The sequence below is a fragment of the Taudactylus pleione genome, unplaced genomic scaffold (assembly GCF_031769625.1).
Source record: "Taudactylus pleione unplaced genomic scaffold, aTauple2 ptg000578l, whole genome shotgun sequence".
In the NCBI taxonomy this organism is placed as follows: Eukaryota; Metazoa; Chordata; class Amphibia; order Anura; family Myobatrachidae; genus Taudactylus; species Taudactylus pleione.
The window spans coordinates 1,603,153-1,616,036 of record NW_028284980.1 but is presented as its reverse complement, the minus strand read 5'-3'; the positions used below and the strand labels follow the sequence as shown (position 1 = coordinate 1,616,036).

At 49.9% G+C, this 12,884-nt stretch overlaps 1 protein-coding gene and 1 pseudogene across 1 annotated transcript in view; both read left to right on the top strand.

Annotated features, from left to right (window-relative positions):
- Positions 1-12,884, top strand: part of LOC148481518 (pregnancy-specific glycoprotein 22-like) — a 607,768-nt gene that overhangs the window by 316,530 nt on the left and 278,354 nt on the right. The gene's annotated exons all lie outside the window — the stretch shown is intronic.
- LOC148481519 (uncharacterized) lies at positions 8,528-9,399 on the top strand (annotated as a pseudogene).

The window sequence follows — 12,884 nt, the reverse complement described above, 5'->3', positions numbered from 1 at the left end:
CTTTGTAAATGTTAATCTTCTACAAGTTCCTGGTTATCCCTCATAATTAATAAGGACTGTCTACAATTCTATATACGTAGTTATCAAAATGTGAATGCTGGTTGTGACTATAGCTGGTTACAGAGTCTGCTCTCAGCCCTGCCCACATACATACTGTTAGCTATGAGGAAGATAACCAACAAAGGGGGACTCAGCGAATGAGTAATATCTCCCGAAGGGCAGTGATCCTGGGGAGGGGACACAACGGTTATGCTAGGTGGGAAGGGAGGTGTCTGATCTGTTTATCTAGACTAGTTATTTTAGAATGCACATTAGTACTCTGTTGTGTAAATGATATTTAATTAAAGGTGAAATAACAGTAGCTATGATATTTCTTAGTTATTATCATTTTTCGACAGCGGAATGCAGGCTAGGGACCTATGATAGGCATCGAAATACCGATGCCTATCATAATCCTGATGCCGAGGACGCCATCCTGAACTAAGGTAAATCCGGAGCGCCCTTAGCGTTAGCCACCAGAGGGGTAAGGTTAGTATGAGGGAGTCTAGCAGGGTTAGTGTTAGGTTTGGGAGGCAGAGAGATTAGGGTTAGGCACCCCTAGAATGGAGTGTTAGGGTTAGGCACCCCCAGGGAAAGATTAGGGTTAGGCACCCGCCCAGAAGAGCGGAAAGGGGGGTTTAGGGATAGGCACCCCCAGGGGTAGGTTAGGGTTAGGCACTAAGGGACTAAGGGGGGTGGTTAGGGTTAGGCACCGGGGGGGAGGGATAGGGTTAGTGGGGGACAAGGGGACATTAGGGTACTTACCGGCCCCTGTCGGGATCTTAATCCCGTCGGACATCCGCTGTCTGGATTTGAACCGGCAGCTAAATAGCCACCGGCATTTCAATCCCATTCCATAGACAGACAGCATCTAGCCAGTGACTAATGGTAAATAGTGACAGGTAGTACCCAACATGCCCAAGTACAGTTTTATCAAATCCTGGCACTAAATATATTTTACACATCTTTCTTCATATAGAATTTGTATTACTCAAACACATTTACATTCACTTATAGAGCGCTATCATTTATGGTACAGATAAACCATAATGGCTCAATAATCAGATATTTGCAGAAGGATGAGGTGGTTTGTAATTGGGAGAAAATGACCGTTGTTGTGACATGTTATGATATACAGAATAATTTATCTACAGTATGTGTATCTGCAATAAGATAGAATAGATACGCATAATAAAGTCAGGAAACTTACTACTCCAAAGCCGCCCCGGCCGATCTGATGTTTGAAGTTGAATCTCTTGATGGTATTAGAGGTGTCCTCGGGGCAGGCTGGTGAGGTGCTGCTTGGTCCTTGTGTAGTAAAATAAGGCACAGGTTATTCATGCATTGATTAACAGGATATAAGGACACAGTAAGATGATGATAATTACTGACCTGGGATATTTGGGACCACATAATAAAATGCATTGTAGGGGCCCCTTTATAGCTGAATACACTGATAGCTAATCGGAAACACCAGGTCTCATTGTACAGTAACCTTCAGCTCATAAATGTACTTTAATGTACACAATGCTCCCAGTTATCTCTTTATACTCTGTTCTTTTTTATTTGTTGTATATTTGTTTTATTCTTAATATCAAAATAAAATAAACTAGGGCCCAGCACATCTTTGCTGAGTTCCACATCGGTGACCTATTTTTGACATTCCTCTTATGGAGAGGGTCAGAGAACAGCCTGTGCCAACCTTTTTTCCCATTCCCAGCTATGCCAGCCTCTCTGCCCTTTCCCTGACTGTGACAGCACCATTCTATGCCTGTGTTAGCTTTTTAGACCAATCTCTGTCTGCATTATCTTTTCTGCTCTCTGTCTGTCTTTTCCAGACTCTTTGGGCTCTATTTATTAACATTATTTTTACTAAAATAAAGTGAAAAAGGGTGTTTTCACAGCCTTTTCACATTATTTTAGTATCACCTATAGTTATTACAGGGCAATTGGAGTAGAATTCGTAAAGTTCTACTCCAACCCCTGAGTATCACTTATTTTTAGTAAGCAGATCGCATTTCCCTTAATTGTAATGGGAAATGTGATCCGACTAAAGTTATTAAAAATAAATTGTACAAAAATACCGGGGAAAGCCCTGTGATAATAACGCCACCTGGAGGTGGCGTTATCCAGGGTCTCTCCCGGTTACCGGGCTTCTACTCTGCTCTAAAAGGCAGAGCAGAGCCCGGAGCCGGTCCCAGTGATTAGCTGTGTATTCTAAACAGACCGCAAGCTGATACACTGCAAAATAAAAAAAGTAAAAAAAAAAATTTACTTACCTGACTACATGGACCGGTGGTCTGGGCTCCGGTGATGACTCCCCTCCGGTCAGCTGGTCTCCCATGCTGCACTGCGGCCCAGTCATCAGGTTATCGGGTCCCTGTGCAGTATGGGATATCAGCTAACCGGATGCATGGAAGACATTACCGGAGCATCGATGACTGCAGGTAAGTGCTATTAAGGGAGGGGGGATGCGGGGGGGTCCGCGATCGCGGGGCGGGGCTTAACTACAGGGGCGTGGCTTAGCGCCGAGGGGGTAGTAGCAGCGGCGGCCGGTCGGCGCATGCGCGGGCACTTTGTCACTGTATTTTTGGTGAAAATACTGTGACTAGTGTGCGGAGGGGATTCGCAGGGACAAAGCTTTATCGCAAGCTCTGTCCCTGCAAGGGATTTGCAGTAAATCCCTGCGATATTGCCTGAATTCGCAATGCGAATTCAGTCGATAATATCACACTACAATCTGCATTACAAATGCGGATTGTAGTAAATAGAGCCCTTTGTCCTTCCCCTGTCTCTTTCAGGCTCTGTGCTAGGGATGGGAATCATTTGATGGTTCATCAGAAACATCGGTCAGATGGTCTTCGATGTTCGATGCTCAACCCTGCAATGTTTAGAATCAAATGTTTCATCACCATCGCTAGATTTCTCCCCCAAAGTGTTTCCCTGCTTTTCCAATGTTTTTTTTTGTGACACTGGGCCTGATTCAGACCCGGTCGCAAGCGCTGAGCGCTCGCAACCGGGTCGATGGTGGCCCAGAGTGCATGCACACGACGGAGCCGGCTCCGTCGTGCGCATGCGCGAGACCCGGATAGCGACGCCTCCGGGTCTCGTACCAAAGGGGGCGTGCTGTCGATGTTGAGTGACAGCACGCCCCATTTGGTGGGCGGGCCAGGGGAGTGGCTGCCCAAACGGAGGCGTTCACAGTGTTGTCAGTGGGACAACACTGTTAGAGCCAAAATCTCTCTGGGGCTTGCGGCAATGATACCCTACCACAAGGGTCTCGTCACAAGCCCGATGGTTGCGATGGTCTTGACCATCGCGACCATCTTCCTGGCCGCTCGCTATAGCTGTGGGTGGTCACCCATAGCTATGCGAGTGGCCAGGAGGCCGTTCTAAAAAAAAAAAGACCGGCGCATCCGGCTCTGAATCAGGGCCACTGTGTGGTGCTGTCACTGCTTTGGGCTGTCAGCTGGCTCGCTCCTTGTTTATAGTCAATTACAATTTAGGGGCATATTCAATTAGCCGCAAAAAGTCGGCTAAGTTTCGCCTCCCGGACTTTCCGCCTACACCGCATGTTTTTGGAGAAAAGTCTATTCAAGTGCGTGACCGCTTTTTGCCCAATTCAATTGTAAAGGATGTGAAAACGGAACCTTTCAAAACTCAAACAGGCAAAAAGTGCTCTCAGTTTTGGGAAATCAGCCTGACACCCCCCAAAAGATGCACTGACATTGGGGATCACTATAGATCGCAGTGCGTGTGCGCAAATCAGTGCGAGAGATCGGGAAGCGTTCAGTCACTGTGCATAGACTGCCCAGCAGAGTGAGTGACAGGAGAAGATGTTTGTGGGTGGTGACAGGGGCTGGCTGCTAGAGACGGGGGAGTGGAGGTGCGAACGCAGGCGTGCCTGAGCGTCTCAATGCCGTTTCAGAGGCGTGCATAATTTAGAGGCAGTGTCATAGTACACGTCACCTGGCTGGATTTTACACTAAAGTGCTCGCAGTGTTTGCGGTAGGGTATGGTCAGCCTCAAGCGCTGCGATCACATCCGATGGTACCCAATGTACCGATAGTTGCATACACTTCCTGGAGATGACGTGTGCAAGTTGGCGTCTTAAGGCAGGCTAGTGGACGTCTCCATACGCAAAGCGATTGCACGCCAAGACAAAGTGGACGTGCTAATGCCTTGGCGTGCGATCGCCTGCCTTCCCGAATTTGTATACGCATCGAGCAAGCGAACGCATATAGCGAGTGGGTCTGAATCAGGTCCTCTGGTCAGCCAATTAGCAGAAGCACCAATTAACAGTCCCACCCCTGGCTCACTGCCACTGGTGCTGCTCTAGGTGAACACTGGTTGGATTCTGGGGTGTCTGGCTGCTGCAGCTATTGAGGAGAGAGAGTACTTTATGTACAGGAACGTAGCTTAAACCCCTAGGGATTTGAGTGCACAGATAGGAATCAGTATAGTGGTATTGATAGGGTTAAATTTGGTAAGTTTTTGTCAGCCTATTAGGATAGTGTAGGTCATACTGGTGGGAGGAGTTTAGTGATTTAGTTCAGTGTTAGGCAGGGCTCTGCCTCTTCTTTTTCTTGGACTTTCAGGCAAGTACAGGATATTTGGGCTGTGATAAAGCCTTTCTTTATACTTTATCTTCCTACTTTCTTACTTTCTCTATTCTGCCTTTTCTGCTCTGCCTTTCCCTCTCTCTATCCTAAGTGTGCTGCCCGCAGTAGTATAGTAATAAAATTCAACCCCCCCCACCTCCTCACCTTAGTGCTTGCTGAGATGTCCAGTCCTCGGCGCTCTGCTCCTATACCAGCGCGTTATGTAGAGTCCCTAGGGACTCTCACGCGCAGGTGGGCCTCCTCTTGTCTGGCCGGGGAGAGGGAGGTGAGGGTGTCTTTTGGCCTCCCCCCCGCCGCAGATGCTCCCCCTACATCACCAGTCACCGCAGCTCCAGCTCCGGAGTCTGTGGATGGCTCCGGGGTTCAGGGCCAGCGGGGGCGTGGGCGCACACTGGCGTCCTCTCCCAGCGATAGGGGCAGCTCTATTCAAGCTGTCCGCAGGCGGGGTAGGCGCCGGCGGGCTCCCGCTTCCTCCCCCGATAGCAGCGGGAGCACCGCTGCTGTACCACGTGGTCGGGGCAGCCGCCGGCGGGCTCCAGCCTCCCCACCCAGTAGCGCGGCGCTAGCGCCAATAATAAGGGGTCCCGGCAGCCCGCGGGTGTGCGCCCGTGGGCATATGAACGGCCCCATCAAGGCAGCAGTTTGGCGGCCGGGTCCTCTAGGGACGCCGGCGCCATTTTAGAGGCAGAGGGCGGCGGCCATTTTGGCTTACAGAGGTCAGGGTCAGAATTAGGAGGATCTCCTGATCCTTCAGGATCCAGTCAGGGTGAGGAAGGTGCTGTGTTCCCGCAACGACCATATGCCAGGCGGGGTGATAGGCAGGTTAATACGCGCGTGCATGGTTTAAGGGATTGGGGGTCCTCCTGTCCCTATGCTGCCAGCCGCACAAGTGCCCCTCAGGCCATTAGTACCCCTGCTCCTACGCCCTCCCCAGAGTTAGGTGCACTGACAGGAGTGTTGGTGGCTCTGGTAGGCGCACTTACGCCTCTATTACATAATGTGAACGGGTCCGGCGGAGGGGATCAGACTCCTGCGTTACAGCAATTGACGCCACTTGTTGCGCAGTTGTCCGCGATGTGTAGCCTACCTGCACCTGTGACAACCACCGTTTCTCCTTCTCCTCTGTCTCCTCCGTCTCTCTCTTCCTTGCCGGTTGGTACCAGGCCCTCAAGGTCTGGTCCCGCCACACGGGGTGGGAATGAAGGGAATGTGAACACGTTGTCGCTGGCCTCCTCCTCTGTTGTTGCAGGTCTCTCCGGAAGAGGTGTGGAGGAATCCACGTCTTATAATTCCCGGAAGTCATTTCGGGTGGCGGATCCGGTCGTTCCTGGGCAGTCCGGCGTTTCTGCATCGGGTTCATTGGCCGAGGGTCACAGATCCAATGACACCCCACAGGATGAAGGGGCGTCCACTTCGGGTGAGTCGGATAGTGAGTGGGGTGAGGGGCTAGTTAGCTCAGAATCTAGTGATACATTCACTTCTAGCGGAAGTCGTAGGCATCACCGTCGTAAAGCCAAGCGGCCGCGTCGCTCACGTGCATCTAGATGGTCGCGTCGCCGCCGTCGGTCCTCCAGTGAAAGCGGGGAATCGGATATTAGCCCAGGGGACGTCGTCCGCTGTGCTAATACGGCAATTCTCCGTGGGCTAAGGCCGCGTATGCGTGAGAAAATTAATAAGGGCAAGTACGTTGACGTGTTTGCTCTTACGTCCAAATCTCGCAAAGCTTTAGCCGCTGCAAAAAAGAAAGGGGGCATCGGGGAGGATGTCCATCGTTCTTATATAAATTGGCTCAGTGGCTTTTATGTTTTTGCGGGCTGTTACCTTAAAACCCGTCCGGAAGAGGCCATGAACGTGATACGATACCTTCACCTGATTCAGGGGCTTTTCCGTACGTCACGCGGCCCTGTATGGCGACAGTACGACGAGGAGTTTCGCCGCAAACAGTCAGGCGTAAAAATTATGGATTTGGGGTGGAGGGACGTGGAAGTCTGGTTGGAGGTAACACAGCCCGCTCCTCTGACCACTGAGGTATCTTCCGGACGGAAGTCCGGCAGCCAGGGAAACGCCCAGAGTCGTTTCTCTAAGGTTCCGGCTGCCAAAGGCCGTTGTTTTGCTTTTAACAACGGCAATAGTGCAGCGGGAGCCCGGTGTCATTTTCGACACCACTGTCTGCGTTGCGGTGCCCCCTATCCAGCCAAGGAATGCCCCAGATTGCCTGCCCCTGCTTCTTCCGCTGGCTCCAGACCTACTGGGTCCGGTGCCGCTCCATAGAGCTCCATCGCCAGTCCGCGTGGAGGCAATCCGTAAGTGGTTGTTTAGGTACCCATTGCGCGAGACGGCGTTGTTTTTGCTTGATGGCTTCACCGAGGGGTTTCAGCTCCCGGTGGTGGGTAATGTGCTGTTAGGGGAACCCAAAAACTTACGTTCAGCTTACCTATTGCCGGGTATTCTGAAAGACAAAGTGGCCAAGGAGGTGCAGCTGGGGCGCATGGCTGGGCCTTTTGCTGCCCGTCCTTTGCTCAATTTAGTTCTCTCTCCATTGGGAGTGGTGCCCAAGAAGGCCCCCGGGAAGTTCAGGTTGATACAACATCTATCCTTTCCAGCTGGGGGGTCGGTGAACGATGCCCTACCCGAATCGTTAGCTCGGGTTTGTTATCAGTCATTCGAAGATGCCCTTAGTTTAGTGAAATTGGAGGGTACGGGGGCCTTGTTGGGTAAGGTCGATGTGGAGTCTGCCTTTCGCCTATTGCCTTTGCAACCCGACTCGTTTCGGTTCATGGGCTTTAGGTTAGAGGACGGCTTTTACTTCGACAAGTGTCTCCCCATGGGATGCTCCGTGTCGTGTTCTTATTTTGAAGCTTTTAGTTCTTTCCTGCATTGGTGTGTTTGCGTGGGCACTGGGGAGTCCGGGGTGGCCCACTACCTCGATGACTTCCTATGTGTTGGGCCGGCTGGTTCCCCTCATTGTGCGGAGCTTATGTTTTCTCTGCAGGCTTTGTTTAGTGAGTTCGGGGTCCCAATTGCTTCCGATAAAACGGAGGGGCCTTGCACTCGTCTATCGTACCTTGGTATCGAGATCGATACGGCTGCCGGTTGTTGCCGTTTGCCTGCAGAGAAGATAGCGAAGCTTCGCGACGCCATTACGCTTGCATTGTCACTAGGTAGGATTACCTTGAGGCAAGGGCAATCGTTACTAGGGCTCTTCAATTTTGCATGCAGGGTAATCCCCATGGGGCGGGTTTTCTGTCGTAAATTAGAGAGAGCGACCACAGGAACACGCCGACCCCATCATTTCATACGATTGTCTTCCGAAATTAGGAGAGATCTTCGAGTTTGGGATGTTTTTTTTTTTTGGAAACATACAATGGCATTAGTTTTTGGTTGCATCCCCCAGCTGCCAGTGCACAGCTGCAGCTTTTCACGGATGCAGCCGGTGCTACTGGTTTTGGAGCCTACCTGGAGGGCTCTTGGTCCGCTTCCCAGTGGCCTTCATCTTGGGTTGCCGGGGGGCTGACCAAGAATCTTCTTTTACTCGAGCTGTTTCCCATAGTTGATGCCCTGGAGTTGTGGGGTGATCGGCTCCGTAACCGGCATGTCATATTTTGGTGCGACAACTTGGGGGTAGTTTATGGTATTAACCGGCAGAAGTCTACATCCTTGACGGTTCTTAGGCTCCTTGCACAGCTTGTTTTGCGCTGTCTGGCATGTAATGTTCACTTCGAAGCAAGGCATGTTCCCGGCGTAGACAATTCCATTGCAGATGCGCTATCCCGCTTTCAATGGGTTAGATTTAGGGAACTTGCACCTTCTGCGGCAGCGATTGGTGATATCTGCCCCCCTCATTGTTGGCAGGTTATTTGTCCGGAATGGAGGGGTTAGCGCGGCACTCGCTCGCCCCCAGCACGTTGAGGTCCTACCAGTCTGCCTGGAACCAGTGGGAGTCCTTTTTCTCCCGCAAGCGTGACGGAGGTAAGCGGATTTACCAAGTCTTTTTATCTTTTATATGGGGTCTATATTCTGCTGGTAAGTCCAGGGCGGTGGTGGCGAGAATCATTTGCGGCGTTTCGTTTTTCTTGCGCTTGCATGGGCGTCGGGATTTTACCAAGGGATTCTTAGTACAAAGGGCTGTTAAAGGTTGGGCTAGAATGGCCCCGGTTCAGGATGACCCCAGAAGACCAGTTACTTTTTCGTTACTTTTTTTTAGTTTGTGATTGTATTGTCTGATGTTTGCACGTCCCCTTATGAAACGATACTTTTCCGGCTCGCTTTTGCGATGGCCTTTCACGGGGCTTTTCACATCAGCGAGTTGGTAGCTGCTTCTCGTCGGGCCCCTCCTGCTTTACTTTATTCACACATTATCGTCGCCCGGTCTCTGATGTGTAAGCTGCAGCGATCCAAAACAGATCAGTTGGGTAGAGGTCGCTGGGTGTATTTGGCGGCATGTTCGGATGCATGTGTTTGCCCAGTTGCGCTGGCCAGACAGTATTTGCGCCTTCGGCCCAACTTGCCAGGTGCGTGGTTGATCCATGGTGATGGTTCCCCCTTGACCATGTATCAATTCTGATCTGTCCTTCAGCGGTGTACCCAGTACCTCGGCTTGCCTCAAGGGGTATACGGTTCCCATTCCTTTCGGATCGGGGCGGCTACAGCCGCAGCCCGTGCTGGATGGTCGGTTTCAGAAATTAAAGCGCTAGGGCGATGGAAATCGAACGCTTATAAACGCTATGTTCGGCACTGATATGTTTGCTTCTGCATTGTATATTGTCTTACTATTGTATTATTATAACTTGGAATTTTTCTGTTACCGCTCGTCACCGTTATCGGTGGGGGCCCTGAGGGATTTTGCCCTGTTTTTGCCCTGAACCACGGAAACTGATTGGCTATTGTTATCCGGGCAGGTTTTTTCAGGTTTTCACCTCGGGCCAAGTTAGGTTTTTTTCCCCCTTTGCTCCCCCTCCTCCTCCCCCCTGTCTTTTATCTTTACCTTTCTTTCTCTCTTTTGATGCCGACATTTCGTTTTTGCTAAGTTTTGGCTTCCATTTGGTAACCTTGTTACATTGTGTTTTTTCTTGCAGGAGCTAATTTGGACCCTCGCCCCATATGGGTCGTGGGTCACTCATTTATCCATTGGGCAGCTACATCGCCCTTGGCGTGTGACCCTCAGTCATTTGTAGCAGTAGACAGCATTCGCTGGTTAGGCAGGAGAGGTATGCGCTGGGACGCGCTGCTAGGTTTGCTGTTAGAGATGGCGTCGTGTTTTGGGGCTCCTGGTGTTCTAGTCTTGCATTTGGGGGGCAATGATCTGGGGTCTCAGTCATCCTTAGATTTGAGGTACAAGGTAGTTAAGGATCTTGAGACCATTTGTTCCTGGTGGCCATGGTGTAATCTGGTTTGGTTGGCTATCATTCCCAGGCAGTGTTGGAGGAGCGCGAGGCCTGGGGTGTTAGTCGACAAGGCAAGACGCAAGGTTAATTCCCTAGTGGCAAAAAGAGTGGTAGCTTTAGGTGGCCTGGTGATAAATCATCCTTTGATACGCTTTAGAGATTCTCACCTGTTCCGTTCGGATGGAGTTCACCTTACTGAAGAGGGGACGCCGCTGTTCTTGGAAAGTATCTTTAGGGGATTAGGTAGTTTAGTTTAGACTGATGGCGGGCCTGTCTTTAAGAGGTGTCGTCGGGCGTGGCTGGAAGGAGCGTCAGGTAAAGGGTTAGGTTCACTGCAATTTATTTTGGGGTGCAATCGGCATCAATACACTGTTGACGTTAACCTTCTGGGGTCAGCTGCACTGGCTTACTGGCCGGGCCTTTTTATGAGTGTATTGGTGCCTGATTTGGAGACCTTAAAGATTACTTGCTTAAAGGGCAATTGGCCCTGCAAGTATGGTGGAGGATAGTGGAAATTGCTTAAAGTGAATTTGGACCATTGGCTTATGACGCTCTTTCTTTCCGTCACCAGTCGTTTTTTGTATTTAAAATAAAGGCTGATCTTATTTTTATAGCAATAAAGTTGTCTGTGTCTTTATTTTACATAAGTTATGTAAGGTTTGTTAAGCTGTACTGGTTTGGATTTGTGTTCACATATACCGATAGGGCGTTTATGGTAACTGAGCAGTCAGTGTCACAGTGTCACTGTCAGGCACTCACTGCATGTGCACTGTATGACAGACCCAGCAGTGCCTCAGTGTGTTCTGGTGTGACGGCATTGGTGAGGAGCTGAGAGAGAGAGAGTGTGTGTGTGATGATATAAGGCGGGATGTACTAACCTTGCGGAGTACATCCTGCCATGCTTTGCATTTCCAACTGATCGCATATGCACTAACATATGCGATCAGTAGCGCAAAGGACAACTCTTCCGATAAAAGCTGTTTTTTGCGATGTGCGCTGTGCCGTGGACTTCCGGGTTTATGACCCGGGAGTCCATCTGACCATGCGCAGAGTGACGCGTCGGCCGTGGGGCATGCTGGGAGGGATCCGATCAGACTCTCTGCTCCTCCCCTGTCTGCACCAGACTCTCTGCTCCTCCCTTGTCAGAGCCAGACTCTCTATTCCTCCCCTGTCTGCACCAGACTCTCTGCTCCTCCCCTGTCTGCACCAGACTCTCTGCTCCTCCCCTGTCTGTGCCAAACTCTCTGCTCCTCCTCTGTCTGCACCAGACTCTCTGCTCCTCCTCTGTCTGCACCAGACTCTCTGCTCCTCCTCTGTCTGCACCAGACTCTACGCCCTTCCCCTGTCTGCACCAGACTCTCTGCTCCTCCCCTGTCTGCACCAGACTCTCTGCTCCTCCCCTGTCTGCACCAGACTCTCTGCTCCTCCTCTGTCTGCACCAGACTCTCTGCTCCTCCTCTGTCTGCACCAGACTCTACGCCCTTCCCCTGTCTGTATCAGACTCTCTGCTCCTCCCCTGTCTGCACCAGACGTATACGCGCTTCACCTGTCTGCACCAGACTTGACTCTGTGCCCTTTCCCTGTCAGCAGCAGCCCCTCTGCACTTCCCTTTCGGCAGCAGCTCCACTACCCCTCACCTTTCATTGGCAGCCTCTCTGCCCTTCCCGTCAGCAGCAATAATTGTCCCCCACCACCAGCATTTCCTCTGGGCCCCTCAAACTTTAGATACTGCCCTGTACTTTGTCCTGCCTCCTCCTTTTTCTTCTAGTTCTCACCTCTTCATCCCTTACATATCTTATACTTTTACTGAAGTCCAAGAAGTTCTGGGGCTGCTGACCTGAAGCGTTATGGACTACCGGAGGCACAACCGTGTCCAGGACCACGTAAATGAATGTGAGGATGGCAGGTGAGCACAATCTTGGGACTTTAGTATTTTTGTTGAGCAACTGTATAGATGATTGTTCCAATAGTATGGATCCTAAACATCAAGCTTTTACTCCATAATCACATGCATTAATTGGTTTTAAGGAACTAGCGGTCAGGGATCCTCATGCAAATTATCAAAGCACCAAAAGCCCTATTATTACTGGTGAACAAGGAGATGTTTTTGTTTTTTATACTGCATTAGCCAATTCCTCTTTGGGCTGATCCTGTAGTTGTAGGACAAATCATATCACCGCCAGGGTCTGCCCGTACCCCTAAAGTGGCATGAAGCTGAAATGGGCACCAACCATTACATTCCACGAATGGGCCCTTCATGTCTCAGTTCAGCTCTTGATATAAAACACAACTTTTTTTTTTACTACTTATTATTACAGAATGTAGAGTTTTTATAACCTATCAAAAAGAGTCTGAAACTGTTTGCATCTATATTCCCACTTGAGAAAAATATGTTGACATCAATTCCTTTAGTTTAAATATAGTTAAATATTTAAAGTTGTACCAAGTAAAGTACAGTATGTACTATAGATCCAGAAAAATAAAAACAAAAACCATAAGCACATTAAGGGGAAAATTTACTACGGGTTTGAACTGCCTTTGGTTTGGCTGCGGTTTCCCATTGGGATTGCATCCTGCTGATTTACTAAGCGCAAAAACACTGAGAAGCCACACTTTAGAGTAGGACTTTGAATGAACATCAATATTTTTCCCAGTAGAATAATATAAACCCCAGATTTACTAAGTGGCTGGTTTAGAACCCATTGCAGTGGGATTTTTCAAAACCATTGTACAGTACATGTCCCTGTCTCCATAAATGATATTTGTACTAATCATTTTTTTTTTATTTAAACATCTTCATCTGAATAACTGTAGTAAGCACATACAGATACAAGGAACA